Source organism: Callospermophilus lateralis, chromosome 4 (genome assembly GCF_048772815.1).
Source record: "Callospermophilus lateralis isolate mCalLat2 chromosome 4, mCalLat2.hap1, whole genome shotgun sequence".
NCBI classification, from domain to species: Eukaryota; Metazoa; Chordata; class Mammalia; order Rodentia; family Sciuridae; genus Callospermophilus; species Callospermophilus lateralis.
In genome coordinates, this window is record NC_135308.1 from 73,123,312 (window position 1) to 73,137,931 (window position 14,620).

The 14,620-nt window shown below is 36.2% G+C and overlaps 1 pseudogene; it reads right to left on the reverse strand.

The window, feature by feature from the left end:
• Positions 1-388: 388 nt before the first annotated feature.
• Positions 389-14,620, reverse strand: part of LOC143398306 (antigen WC1.1-like) — a 125,423-nt pseudogene continuing 111,191 nt past the window's right edge.

Here is a 14,620-nt window from a genome sequence, read left to right on the forward strand (position 1 = left end):
AGAATTAAAGAGGAACAAAACTCTCCTGGAGCAAGAGGAGACATCATGCCTGCCCAGGTCATGCTGGGCCACAAAGTCCAGCAACAGAAACCCATTGGACATTGTTGACACTCACCATCTCCAGAACTAGAGTTCCAGAGGAGGCATTGGTTAGTACAACATTTTCTTTCTGGAGTCACTCTAAGTGTGGAGGTTTGAAAAGACTCAAGGCTGATGAACAAAAAAGTGGTGACTTTTTTTATAGGAGAGATATTCTAAAGGAAGTACAATGAAGTAGAATCCTCTCTGTGGGTATTTCACATTCATGCAATCCTGGGGGACAAGTTACAAAAATTTTTCAAATCTCCATAAGGATCTAAACCCTTCTTACCCAGCAAGTGGCCCTCTGTCATTGTAAACTGCACAGTGGTTGCTTGGAGCCCAGGTTCTGCTGAGGAGGAGGAGGAGGACATACTGCAACTACCCGGATTCTGGCTTCAGTCCCTAGACACAACTCTTGGTTTGAAGTCAATATGTCAGGCCTAAATATCAAGATAAAATTTCTGTTCATCTGTGAATGAGCTGAAGTTTGTGGAGCTACTTTTTCTCATAGCACTTTATTTTGAATGCTATTGGCTTCTGCTAAAAATGATCATTCTTATTTGAGAAAATTATTTGTTTTCTAATATCCTTGAGCTACAACACAGTCTTGAAAAATTGCAATAAAGTTGGTGCCACTTTCTTTTATTTATTCAACTGAATTAATATTGTTGTATTCACATTTTAAGTATGTGTGTTTATCTTAATTCTTTTTGACATTCCAGAAAAAAAAATAATTCCAAAACAATTATTTTCTTGATAGGACTTTTCCTAGAGATTTTACCAAATAGATAATTTTAGGAGTAAAATTTACAGTGTATGTATCCCACTGGAAAGTCACAAGGTTCTTAAACTGTTGTTTTTTTTTTTTTATAGATACATTTTTAAAGGACTTCTAAAATCGTTGTTTGAAATTTCTTGGTTTTTGTTTTTATAAATGTCTCAGAGTTTCAAAGTGTATTATTTTTCAAAGCCATTTAGTTTTACTTTAGTGGATAGGCTGTAAAATGACTGGATATTTTTATTTTTTTGGTACCAGGGATTGAAATCAAGGTCGCTTAACCACTGAGTCACATTCCAGCCATTTTCTATATTTTAATTAGAGACAGGGTGTGGCTGAGTTGCTTTTGTTGAGGCTGGCTTTGTACTCACATTCCTTCTGCTGGAGACATTTGAGCTGCTGGGATTTCAGGCATGCACCACTGCTCTGGGCTATGACTGGGAGTTTTTCCTTGTAAAAAGTGGGCTTGTCCTTTGTCGGGCTTCCAGATGGCCTTTCCAGCCTGGGCTGTTACAGGAGGCAGAAGCAAGTCTCAACTCACTATTCCCACTCTCCTAAGTTGCTGCTGAGCCAAATCACATCTTATAAGAGAAGGGGGATCAGAAGAGGGCAGCGTGGGTATTTGAAAAGGAACTTGCCTGGGTCCCTCCAGGGACTCCATAGAAAGTATAGTCTACTCGTGCCAGCTAGTTGTGCCAGCCCTGCTCTCTAGACACCACAGCCATTCTGTAAAGGTGACACACCCAGAATCCACCAGGGCCCGGCCAGCATGATTGTGCTAATACACCATTCACACAGACAATGTCCTGGCACATGCCCACACTCCCAAATTTACAGTTCCATAGGTCCACTTGTCTCAGTCCACTGTCTTTAGCTGCTTTTTTGCTATGAGAATTATAATTTTTAAGTTGAATTGGACCCCAGGTTGCATTCATCCTAACTGGCTTCTGAAAAGGGTGACATGAATGTCTAAACTTGTTTCTTGCAGGTCAAACTATCACTCAGTTCTTGAAACCAAAACTTTATTGAAATTAAATTAATATGTGGGAGTATCAAAATCCAAGCCACAGAAAAAGGACATCAGCTTCTTCAGTAAAATTGATATTAATCAGACCAATTTCAAACTAACAAAGGTATTATTCAGTTTCAAGATTGAATTTCTGGGAAAGCAAGATTAATTTAAAATGAATAAAATTTCTCCAACTCCTTCATTTCTGAATTATAGGTCTAGAACATCAGAAAATACTTTAATAATTATGGGTCTTACTAACTCTAATGGCAAATACTAACTTCAGTGTTGTTCCATATTGTTTAAATTTTCTTAGGAAATCATATCCAATGGCAACTAACAAACTCGCTAGACCACACTGAAATGTCTCATTTTTCAAGTACCCACCCTAGTAAAGAAGGATAGGAAGCAGTTGAATTTTATCCAGATGTACATTAGTTTATTGCCCCCAACCCCCACAAAAAAAAATGCTTGTCCTTGATTCCATCAACCTCAAGTGGGCAAGTGACATCACAGAGCTTTTTATCAGCTCGCTTTCTTTTTTCTTTTTTTTTTTTGACCAAAAATAAAACCAGCTGTTTGCTTTGTGTCCAAAATACTTGTTTCAAATTATAGAATAGTGATGATTTAACCACAGCACTGCACATGTGAAAATCCAGGTACATTAGCTTGGGGATATGATCAGTCTATATGCAAGTATTGTGTTTATTTGAATAAAAGTGAAAAGAACCCCCAAATAAAACAAAATATAGACTTGTAAAAGAGTCTGATGTGTTTAAACATAGTTTATTATTGCTGACAGTTGCTATTGCTCTTTCCTAAAATGGCTGTAAGTGTATGTCTAATGAGGTCCAACAATGAAGGTAGCCCTCCAAATGTGGAGACTTCATAGTCTAAAGTAAGGCCTTTGAACTTTCTAATATAGCTAAATGATTCCCAATTCTGAATTACAGAATTGCATGAAAAGTTTTTGAAAAAAATAGCTGTACATATGGTTCATAAATTTCAGAATTATTTTATTTTATTTCTTATTTATATATGGTAGCAGAATGCATTACAATTTTTATTACACATTATATTACTCTCACAATTTTTCATATCCCTGATTGTATACAAAGTATATTCACACCAATTCATGTCTTCATAAATGTACTTTGGATAATAATGATGATCACATTCCACTTTTAAAGTAACTTTATATTATGTTAGGAAAATATATTTTGTTTTTAAATAAAATATTCAACTTATAGAAGTAAATAAAATGAGATTCATGTAGTCAAAGGTCAAATGCTTTCTCTCATATGGTAAAAGTAGAGAGAAATAAAATTCAAAATGGGGGATCCATGACAATAAAAGAGAGTTTGGTGGAGGAGTGGAAGAGAATTGAGGGGAACATTGGAGGCACATGAAATGTGAGGAAGTGCAGAATGAAATTGACCAAATTATGCTAAGTACATATATGAATATACTAGAGTGAAGTTAATATTATACAAAGAATCAAATAAAGAAATAAAGAAAGAAAGAAAGAAAGAAAGAAAGAAAGAAAGAAAGAAAGACAACCAACAAAATATAAGGGAGAATAGTAGAGACAGGGTATCAGGAGAAGGGAGGATAGGAAGGAGACTGGAAGTACTGTCGATGGTAATAGAGCAAACTGTATTAAGTGCAAATGTGAATATGTCAAGATAAATCACAGTATTATGTATAACTATAATGTATTAATAAAAACAGAAGGGGCTGGGGCAGTAGCTCAGTGGCAGAGCACTTGCCTACTATGTGTGAGGCACTGGGTTTGATTCTTATTACCACATAAAAATAAATAAATAAAATAAAGCAATGGTGTCCATCTAAAACTACAAAAATATTTTTTAAAATAAAAACAAAAAAATCATTAAGTAAAAGACAGAAATCACAAAAATGAGTAAATATCTTGGTTTAAACTTATTCAGTAGAATGGAGATGTGGAAACATTCATTTATATGCAAGCAAATACCTGAATTTTGGAAAATTTGCTATAGATGACAATGAGTCAATGACATAGAGAATTTCAAAGTTTGGCTTGCTTACTCAGTCATTTCCAACTCAAATAAATATGTGAGGATGCTCTGGGCTGGGAATAATTCACAGTAAATACAGCCATTTTGAAATATTTTGCAATTCTGGTGGTTAGAATTATTGGCTGCTTAAACAAAGACAATCAGAGAAAGGAGTAGAGTAGAGAGTAAGGAAAATTGATATAAAACAATGGTATTTAATGATAATAGTGCAATTTTAAAACATGAGACTTAGAGAGTTGTGGAATAACAAGAAAGGAGAAGAAACCATTGGAGTAAAAGTCTAATAGACAGTAGTAGAATCTAGTTATTGATATTTTATAAAAATCATGAAGAATTAAAAGAAACATATCCATTTCCCATCTACCTGATACTCCCCAATCACTAAATGTAGGTTTTAGTCAGTATGAATGGGATGTTTTTCAATATTAAGATAGGTGTTTATTAAGTTAATTTTCGTAAGACCGAGTTCTTAGTTCAGGACTGCATTTTAGTTTTATACTAGTCAAGAGAAGAATAAACTTCTGTTCATCTAAAAGATCAAGTGTGTAGTGTGGGGAGATCCTATGTGAGATCCATTCAGTTTGAACACTGAATTTTCAGAGGTTGCTGGTGGTGAATACATTCAAATTAAGAGAATGACACTGGTATTTGAGGCTCAGAGTATTTATTGTAAATGAGAAACTTTCCAGTAATGAATGTAGAAACTTTCTAGTAATGAAGAAGACAGAACTCTCTTTAATCAGGAAACAATATTATAAGAAGTTATCTGCAGACTTGGTTACACAAAATACAAAACACAACAAAAAACCACTAGAAGGTGTTAGGCTCAACATCATTATATCCAGGGTCTTCTTTTCTGAAGACAAATAAGGATGCTGTCTCTTCCATGTTAGAATTGTCAGCTTCTTTGAGAGACTGAGGAGAGATGCCTGGAATAGTAAGAGAATCCTGGTTTCAGTGGTGACAAAAATGACATTCCAGAGTCCTCTTGCAAAATGAAAAGACTAGTAGAGTGGCCAGAAAATATCTATGAGGAACCAGTACTTTTCTGAAAGGGTTAATAGAGTTATATTACATTGACTATGTCCTATGCATATGTCTTGATTTGAAAAATTAGAAGGAGAATGAGTTAAAAATGGTGAGGAGTGGCAAAGAGATGCAAGTGCTCTCTTGCACACCAGGCTGGTCTGATTCCTTAAGCACTCCAGGCAGAAGATGACCTCTCTCAATTCTTCCATACCTTAATAACATACCACACTTTCTTTCACAGTATTCATGACAACAACTTGGGTTCAGATGCCAAAGAAGGGCAGCTTAACTAAATTCAATAGTTTCCTTTTCCCACAGAACACATGACCATGCACAAGTGGAAAGCCCACTTCTAAAATATGACACTATATGTTATTTCAAACAATGAGAGAATTATTCCTTCTAGCATGGGAAATTTCAATATCTCTATTTAATGCTATTTTACATTATGGATTAAAGTGGGAAATGTTAATGAAAATAATTGGTTACATGCTTCATTATAAATAAATTTTTAGCAATGCAAGGTTGGTTCAGCACATGTGAATCAATAAATGGAATCCATCACATAAATAGAATTCAGAACATAAGTTATATAATCAACTCAATAGATGCAGAAAACAATTCATCAACAAAATTTAGCATCCATTCATGTTAAAAATCTCTGAAGACACTAGGATTAGAAGAAAATTATCTCACTTTTATCAAGGCTATACATGACAAACCCAACATCACATCAAAATGAATGGTGAGAAAATAAAAGCATTTCCTCTAAAATCTAGAGTAGGGTAAGGATTCATACCCTCACCATTCCTATTCAATATAATTCTTGTAATATTAGTTATCAATTAGACAGGAGGAGAAAATTGATTGGATATAATGAGAAAAAATTCAAATTATCTCTATTTGCAAATGTATGATTCTATACATAGAATCTCTTTCAGAAGAGTTTTAGCGTGGATTAATAAATACAGAAAAGTAGAAGGATACAGGATCAACATACAAAAATTAAAACTTTTGCTATATGCCAATAGTAAAACCAACCAAAAAATGAAGGAAAATATTCCATTGAAAATAACCTGAAAAAAAGAAATGAACAATAATAACAACAACAAAAAAATCATGAAAATAAACCTAGCTAAGAAGTTGAAAGACCTCTAAAATAAAAACTATAGAACACTGAAGAAAGAATTTTAAAGAAGACTATAAAAGATGGAAAGGCATCTGTTGTTCTTCAATAAGCAGATTTAATATTGATAAAATAATTATACAACCAAAAGCAATCTATAGTTTCAATCATTCTCAATCAAAATATCAATGACTTTCTTCACAGAACTGAAAAAAATTTGTCCTAAAGTTCATATGGAAGAATAAAAGATCCAGAGTAGCCAAAGGAATACTGAGAAAGAAGAACAAGGCTGGGGCAACAAAATTCCCATGCTCAAATCATGCTGCAGAGCTCTACTAACAAAAATAAAATAGTATTTTTATGAAAGCCAACATGAAAGTCACTGGACTAAAAGTCACTGGACTAAAAGTCACAGAGATAAACCCACACAGATATAGTCATCTGATGTTTGACAAAATCAGTAAAAACATACATTGGAGAAAAAAATGGATGTTATGGTTTGGAATGTGGTGTGTCTTCCAAAAGCTCATGTGTGAGAAAATGCAAGAGGAGAAACAATTGGATTGTAAGAGCCTTAATTCAATTTTTTCATTATTCCCCTGATGAGGATTAAGTGCCTGGTAACTGAAGGCTGGTGAGTTGTGGGTTGAGGGGGTGGCTTCCTGAAGGCATGGCCTTGGGTATATATTGTATATCTGGAGAGTGGAGTCTGTCTCTTCTTCCTGATCACCATGCAGGCTGCTTCCTTCTGCCACACTCTTCCACCAAGACTTTCAGCCACACCTTGAGCTTCAATGAATGGAGCCTACTGTTTATAAATAGATACCTTTGAGACCTTGAACCCCTGCATAAATCTTTTCTCCAATACAATTGTGCTGGTTGGGTCATTTAGTCAAAGAAGTGAAAAAGCTGACTAAAGGAAGGGCAGCAGAATAAAATAGACATTATTATTGCTGTATGTATATACGTGACTGTATGACCAATAGGATTCTGCAACCTGTACAATCAGGAAAATGAGAAATTATACCCCGTTTGATTCAAATGTATGAAATGTCAAGATCATTGTAAAAAAAAAATAAAAATAAAACATTGATATAAGGTAAAAATAAACTGACTAAATAGACTTTTTAGCAAATAGGAAAACAAATATCCATATGTAGAAGAATTAAAGGAGCTCCCTCTGTCTCACCTGCAAAAACATCAACTAAAATGGATCAGAGGCCTAGTAATTAGACAAGAATCTTTACAATTGCTAGAAGAAAACACAGGGTCAACTCTCCAATACACAGGCACAAACAGTGTTTTTTTTAAAGAGGGAGAAAGAGAGAGAGAAAGAGAGAGAGAGAATTTTAATATTTATTTTTCAGTTTTCGGCAGACACAACATCTTTGTTTGTATGTGGTGCTGAGGATCAAACCCGGGCCGCACGCATGCCATGTGAGCGAGCTACCGCTTGAGCCACATCCACAGCACACAGTGTTTAATAAGACTCCCAAAGCTCAAGAAATGAAACCAAGACTAAATTGGAGCAGCTTCAAGTTTTAAAACTTCAAACAGCAAAGGAAACAAGATATTGAAAAGAGAGCCTGAAGAATGGGAGAAACTGTTGCCATTTATTCTTCTGACAGAGGATTCATATCCAGAATATGTAAACATCAAAATAACTCAAATAACCCAGTCAGTCAAAGGGGAAGTGATCTAAACAGATACTTCTCAGAAGACGACATGAAAATGGCCAAGAAATATATGAAAAAACTGTTCAACATTCTTAACAATAAAGGAAATAAAATAAAAGTGAGATTTTATCTCACCCCAGTTAGAAAGATAAGATTCAAGATAAATAATAATCATTGCCTTGTTTTAGGTTATTATGAACTTAATAGTTTTCCTGATTTTAGTCTCAGTAGACTCATAATTGGAATATTAAAAAGGTTTTGATTTTTTAAAAATATTTTTTTTTAGTTGTGGTTGGACACAATACCTTTATTTTATTTGTTTATTTTTATGTGATGCTGAGATTGAACCCTGGGCCTTGAATGGGCTATGCAAGTGCTCTACCGCTGAGGCACAACCCCAGCCTGAAAAGGTATGCTGATTTTGTATTCTAAAAGGTATGAATGCTGATTTTGTATTCTACTTTCCTGAATTTGTATATAGTTTTATAATTCTTCTGATGGAGATGTTTGAGTATACTACATACAGGATCCTTTCTTCAGGAAACAGATAATTTGACCTCTTCATATTTGTATCTCTTTAATTTCTTCTCTGTCTGATTGCTCTGACTTTAGTTTCAATAACTATATTGACTAGGAGTGGTGAGAGTGAACATCCTTTTCTTGTTCCTGATTTCAGAGAAAATATTTTTAGTTTTTCTTCATTAAATAGAAAGTTGAATTTGCATTTGCTATATATAGCCTTTAAATGTTGAGGTAACTTCTTTCTATCCCTAATTTCTTCAAAAGTTTTAAGATGAATGGGAGCTAAAATTTATCAACTGTTTTTTTCTTTATCTATTTAACTGATCATGTGATTCTTATCCCTAGATGTATTTTTTTGGTGAATTACACTTATTCATTTGCATATGTTGAACTACCCTTGTATCCCACTCACATGAAACCCACTTTTCATTCTGTACTATCTTGTTAAAGTTTCTTTGAATATGCTTTAATAATATTTTATTGAAAATTTTTGTGTCTGCTTCATTCAGGGACATTGGTCTGTAGTTTTCCTTCTTTGATGTGTCTTTGTCTTGTTTTGGTATAAGAGTAATACTGGCTTTATAGAATAAATTTGGAAGTGTTTCCTCCTTTTCTATTTCATGGAATAATTTGAGGAAGATGGGTAAAATTTCTTTCTTAATAGTTTGACAGGACTTTTTTTGTTGTTGGAGGACTTCTAATTGCTGCTTCAGTATCATTGTTTGATATGGTTTGTTTAGGTTTTCTATATTTTGCTGGTTTGATTTCTACCTAGAAATTGGTTAATATCTTCTAGATTTTATAGTTTTAGTATAAATTTTCAAAATAGTTCCTAACGAGCCTCTGGACTTCTGAAATTTTTTTCATCTCTAATTTTGTTGATTTGGGTCTTCTCTCTTTTGGTTATTTTAGCTAAGAAGAGAGCTGTACTATCAAAAACAGCATGGTGCTGGCATCAAAACAGACATGAAGATGAAAGCAATGGAATAAAAAACACAGAATAAGCTCAAATCAATATTTTCACCTGATACTTAACAAAGGAACAAAAAACTTACATTGGAGAAAATAGCCTTTTTAAAAAAAAAATGGTGCTTGGAAAACTGGATATTTGTATGTAGAAGGATGAATCTAGTTCCCTATCTCTCAACCTGCAAAAGGTCAACTAAAATAAATCAAAGACCTAGGAATTAGACCAGAAACTTTGTGATTGACAGAAGAATATAGGCTTACTATTCCAAAATATTGCACAGGCACCTTAACAAGACCTTGAAAGCTCAAGAAATAAAACTAAGAATCAACAAGTGGGATGGTATCACTTAAAATATTTCTGCACAGCAAAGGAAATAAGAGAATGAATAGAGAGCCTATAAAATGGAAGAAAATATTTGCCAGCTATTCTTTTGAGAGAGGATTATTATCCAGAATATTTAAACATCTCAAAAAGTTAATACCTAAGAACCACTTAATCTAATTAATAAATGGACAGTAAAGATAAACAGGTATTTTGCAAAAGAAGTAATACAAATGACCAAGAAATATATGAAAAGCTGCTTAACATCTATACCAATAAAGGGAATGCAACTCTTTTCCTCCAGGCCTTTGGAGTTCTCTGGTGAGAGAGGGCAAGCTTTTTCTCTCTCTTCTTCTTTGGAGTTTCTGGGTTGTCAACTTTTCTAATATCCAAGGTGTATGAGCAAAAAGAAAGCCCTAGAAACTCATATTGTTTCTCTAGATCTGGTCTACTTTTTCTGCTTACCTTTTAAAGTCTTATTACAAGGGGTGCAACATGGTGGCTGGCGAGGAGGCAGCACTTTCAATGCCTCCACAGTAAGGGGAGCAGAGAGGCCCATTAATACACCTGCATGCGACCTGCGGAGGGACTTCTAGCAAAATTCCGCTGAAAGGAGACCTGCCGGGAATTAGTAAGTCTATTGGAGGGGTCAGTTTGTCCCAGGCGAGTGAATCTCAGCAACGCAGATCCCGCCGGCCAACACCGAACTCCCGCTGCCCTCACATTGCAGCGAACTTACAAATGGCCACAGCCTGCTTGGACCCCTGCTGGCCTGGCGCTGCAAATGACCACCCCCCCCCCCCCACTCAGCTGTGAACCAAGACCCCCACCCCCCCACCCCCCGCGCGTGTGAATAGCTCCAGGGGCCCAGTCCCGCCGGCCACCTCCGAGCAACCGCTGCCCACACATTGCAGCGAGCATACGAAAGGCCGCTGCCTGGCTAAGCCCCGTGGGCCCAGCCCTGTGAACTGCCTCTGGCGGTTCGGCGCTGCAAACGACCACCCCACACCCCACCCGCCCCCCCACCCCCGGGCTCCTGTGAACAGCTCCCGAGGGGGCACAGTCCCGCCGGCCGCCACCGAACTCCTGCTGCTTACACATTGCAGCGAGCATACAAGGCCGCTGCCTGAATAGGCCCTGCCTGCCCAGCTCTGTGAACCGCCTCTGGCGGTTCGGCGCTGCAAAGGACCACCCCACCCCCCCACCCCGCGCTCGTGTGGACAGCTCCCGCCTGCCGGGCACTGCGAAAGGCCCTGCCCGCCCGGCTCTTCCAACAGCCCTGCCCTCATGGGGGAATCAGGAGTGGCGCGGGACCTGCAGCGCGGAAATCCTGGCTACCGCTCCCACCAGTGCTGACAACTGAGGTCTCTTGCACCAGCTTCCAGGGGCATGGCTACCAGAGGGCAAGCAAATTCGCTGGGGGTTCTCAGCCCCAAGCTCTACAAACTTAGGGTCCAAGGGAATGGCAGACAGGGAGAATGTGCCCAGGTGTTCATGAAAACAGGGCTCATAGGAGCAGCAGACTTGGTGTGTAGCCAATATTGTGGTGAGCGTCACCGGTGCACTCAGGATTGGAGTCCCGCCCAGTCCAGGAGGAAGAGCTGCTGCACAGTGACTGGCTCCCGCCTACTGAGAAAAGAAGCTTGGCCCGGTGGGCACAGCTCCACCTATTGGAAGAATAGTAAATCAAACTCTAAGACTGCATTTAATAATTTTTTTTTTTTTGGTTTTGTTTTGTTGTTGTTGTTGTTGTTGTTGTGGTAGTTTTCTCAAAATATTTTTTTAAATTCATTTTATTTTATTTTATTTTATAATACTAATCTTCATTTTTATTATTGCTATTATGATTTCTTTTTAATTCTTTTCAATTTTCTGTTTCTTTTCTCTCTCTCTTCTTTTCTTCTGTCTTTGCATTTCTTTTCAATTCTCATATTCCCCCTTCCTTGAATTCTACCTGCCTACTCTCATTCTCTTTGGTGACTTCTTCCCTTCCCCTATAATACCTTTCCTCCCAAGCATCAAATAAATTTATAGGAGTAAACAGTAACTCAGCAGTCAAACAGAACAAGAAGCAATATGAGCAACATGAAAAAGCAAGGAAGAAAAGGAATACAAACAACGCAGGAAAGCCTAAATATTCAGGAGGATATAGATTAATCAGAAAAATGGTCATATAAAGAACTCAAGGAATACCTTAGACAGATGGAATGGAACCTTAAAGAGGATACGAGACAGCAAATTCAAGCAGCGAAAGAATACATTGAAAATGAATTACAAAAACAGATAAAAGAAGAAGATAAGCATCTTTATCCGGAGATAGAGATTATAAAAAAGAATCAAACAATAATCTTAGAAATGAAGGAAATTATAAACCAAATTAAAATCTCAAACGAAAGCATCACTAATAGAGTGGAGCAAGTAGAAGCCAGAACATCAGATAATGAAGACAAAATATATCATCTTGAAAAGAGTCTAGCCAACTCTGATAGGCTGGTTAAAAATCATGAGAGAAACATCCAAGAGATATGTGATAACATTAAAAAACCAAATTTAAGAGTCATCGGGATAGAGGAAGGTACAGAGATTCAAACCAAGGGAATGAGTAACTTGCTACATGAAATAATTACAGAAAACTTTCCAGAAATAAAAAAATGAAACAGATATACAAATTGTAGATGCATATAGGACACCGAGCATACAAAATCAAAGTAGACCAACACCAAGACACATTGTTATGAAGATATCCAATATACAGAACAAAGAGAAAATATTAAAAGCTACAAGAGAAAGGATGCAGATTACATTCAGGGGTAAACCAATAAGGTTAACAACGGATTTTTCATCACAGATGCTGAAAGTGAGAAGATCCTGGAACAACGTATTTCAAACACTGAAAGACAATGGATGCCAACCAAGAATTCTGTATCCAGCAAAATTAAGCTTCAGGTATGACAACGAAATAAAAATCTTTCACGATAAACAAAAGCTAAAAGAATTTGCAGCCAGATAACCAGCATTGAAAAGCTTCCTGAGCAAAACACTACACAAGGAAGAAATGAAAAACAATAACCAAAGCCAACAGTGGGAAGTACCTCAGTAAAGACAGACAGAGGGGGGAAAGCTAATCATGGAGAAACAAACTAAATTAAAAAAAAAGAGAGAGAGACAAATAATCAAACATGGCTGGAAGTACAAACCATATAGCAATAGTAACTCTAAATGTTAATGGTTTAAACTCTCCAATAAAGCGACATAGACTGGTAACATGGATTAAAAAAAAAACAAATCCAATAATATGCTGCCTCCAGGAGACACATCTGACTGGAAAAGACATACACAGGCTGAAGGTGAAAGGTTGGAAAAAAATATACCACGCACACGGTCCTCGCAAGCAAGCAGGGGTGGCCATCATCATATTGAATAAAATCGACTTCAAGACTAAGTTAATCAAAAGGGATAAGGAAGGACATTATATACTGTTAAAAGGAACCATTCACCACCAACAAGATATAACAATTATCAATATTTATGCACCAAATAATGGTGCTGCGACGTTCATAAAACAAATTCTCCTCAAGTTCAAGAATCAAATAGACCACAACACAATAATTATGGGTGACTTCAACACACCTCTCTCATCATTGGACAGATCCTCCAAACAAAAGTTGAATAAAGAAACTATAGATCTCAATATCACAATCAATAACCTAGACTTAACTGGCATATATAGAATATATCAACTATCATCAAGTGGATATACTTTTTTCTCTGCAGCACATGGATCCTTCTCAAAAATAGACCATATATTATGCCATAGGGCAACCCTCAGTAAATATAAAGGGGTGAAGATAATACCATGCATTTTATCTGATCATAATGGAATGAAACTGGAAATCAATGATAAAAGAAGGATGGGAAAATCCTATATCACATGGAAAATGAATAATATGTTACTGAATGATCAAGGGGTTACAGAAGACATAAAGGAGGAAATCAAAATATTCTTAGAGATAAATGAAAATACAGACACAACTTATCGTAATCTATGGGACACAATGAAAGCAGTTTTAAGAGGGAAATTCATCACCTGGAGGTCATTCCTCAAAAAAAAAAAGAAAAACCAACAAATAAATGAGCTCACACTTCATCTCAAAGCCCTAGAAAAGGAAGAACAAAACAACAGCAAATGCAGCAGAAGGCAAGAAATAATTAAAATCAGAGCAGAAATCAACGAAATTGAAACAAAAGAAACTATTGAAAAAATTAACAAAACTAAAAGTTGGTTCTTCAAAAAAATAAATAAGATTGACAGACCCTTAGCCATGCTAACAAAGAGAAGAAGAGAGAGAACTCAAATTACTAACATACGGGATGAAAAAGGCAATATCACAAGAGATGCTACAGAAATACAGAAGACAATTAGAAATTATTTTGAAAACCTATATTCCAATAAAATAGAAGATAGTGAAGACATCAATAAATTTCATAAGACATATGATTTGCCCAGACTGAGTCAGGAGGATACACACAATTTGAACAGACCAATATCAATGGATGAAATTGAAGAAGCAATCAAAAGACTACCAACCAAGAAAAGCCCAGGGCCAGATGGGTATACAGCAGAGTTCTACAAAACCTTTAAAGAAGAATTAAAACCAATACTTTTCAAGTTATTTCAGGAAATAGAAAAAGAGGGAGCTCTTCCAAATTCATTCTATGAGGCCAACATCATGTTGATTCCGAAACCAGACAAAGACACCTCAAAGAAAAAAAACTACAGACCAATATCCCTGATGAACCTAGATGCAAAAATCCTCAATAAAATTCTGGCGAATCGGATACAAAGGCACATCAAAAAAATTGTGCACCATGATCAAGTAGGATTCATCCCTGGGATGCAAGGATGGTTCAATAAACGAAAATCAATAAATGTTATTCACCACATCAATAGAGTTAAAGATAAGAATCATATGATCATCTCGATAGTTGCAGAAAAAGCATTCGACAACGTACAGCATCCCTTTATGTTCAAAACATTAGAAAAACTAGGG